This window comes from Crocodylus porosus, unplaced genomic scaffold (genome assembly GCF_001723895.1).
Source record: "Crocodylus porosus isolate Cpor-Errol unplaced genomic scaffold, CroPor_comp1, whole genome shotgun sequence".
In the NCBI taxonomy this organism is placed as follows: domain Eukaryota; kingdom Metazoa; phylum Chordata; order Crocodylia; family Crocodylidae; genus Crocodylus; species Crocodylus porosus.
The window spans coordinates 165703495-165704910 of NW_017728886.1; positions in this window are offsets into that span (position 1 = coordinate 165703495).

A 1416-nucleotide genomic window follows, 5' to 3' on the forward strand; every position below is an offset into this window, starting at 1 on the left:
TCTGCACTCTCTCAAGCTTCTCCACATCCTTTCTGAATTGTGGAGCCCAAAACTGGACGCAGTACTCCAGTTGCGGCCACACCAAGGCCGAGTACAAGGGGAGAATGACGTCCCAGGATTTGCTTGAGAAGCATCTATGGATGCAAGCGAGCGTTTTGGTCGCTTTACTAGCCACAGCATTGCACTGCAGGCTCATGTTTCATCTAAATACAACTACTCTAGCCTAATGGGGTGCACATGTAGACACCAAGATGTGCCCATAGACAGTCTTTTTCCATGAAGGAAACAGGAAGCACTTGTACCTCCTCAACTCAATATGCTTCCAGCTTGAAGGAGACCCCAAATAGTTAAAGCCAGCATTGCCCATTGCTGCATCTGCTTGTCTACCCTACACACCCTATATAATAGATTTGGTAGGGAAGCAAGTCTGTAAAGGTGAGATGGAGGTTTGGCCTGAGTGAACCATGTTCCAGCAATCCCTAGTTGACAGACAGTTCTTTGGGAGCCCATAATTAGCTAGTAAATTAGCTCAAAGAATCAAGAAATGATAAGTAGCTCCAAGTCACATAACTTCTTGTGGTGAGTAAACTGATACTTGAAAACAACATTGGCTTTATCTTACTGAATAAAATGTTTTACTTCCATGTGTTTCAAATAGACAATATAGCAATCAAAGCACATTGTTCTCCTGCAAGCTGTAAAATACTGTGTGTAACTACTGCAGAGTGATCAAACTGGGGATCATAATGGTAAAAAGTAATTAAATGAAATGGGAAAAGTAAATAATACCACCTTATTCCTGTTCTTATCTAAAACAGTTTCTATGCTAAGATTTGTAATTGTTTTTCTTCATTCTCCTAATGCCTTTCTGGGATGTATTCCATTTTTCTGTAAAGCCAACACTTGCAGATATGTGTATCAAGAGATTATTGTTTTAAACTAAGTAACTGTCAAAGATTAAAGTCTTTGATTTCAGATGCCGATGGCAAAAGGTCAGATGACAAAGGGTCAGAAGCTAACATAACAAACTCTGTGGTTATAATTTATCCCTCTGTATTAACAGTGTTGCATATACACACCCCTATCTGTGCCTCATTTCAAATTACTTGAGTTCTCATACTAGAGAAACAAACTGACCTTGAAAGCCCAGCACAAAAAATAAAGTACCTATAGTAACGAGATTAGCTGACTTTAGTAAAGTTGTAAAATTAAATATACTACACGCGCCATCCTGTGACCAAACAGAACCAGTACCACCCAAGTAAAAATAACCCCCCTTTTTTATAAAACCTGAGCAAACAAAGAAAGCACAAGTGCCAACTCATTAATTATTTATAATTGGTGTATAGTAATTGGTCACCTGTGTCAGATAAAACTTTGAAAGAACTTCCGCCCAAAGCAGAGAACTGCGTATAC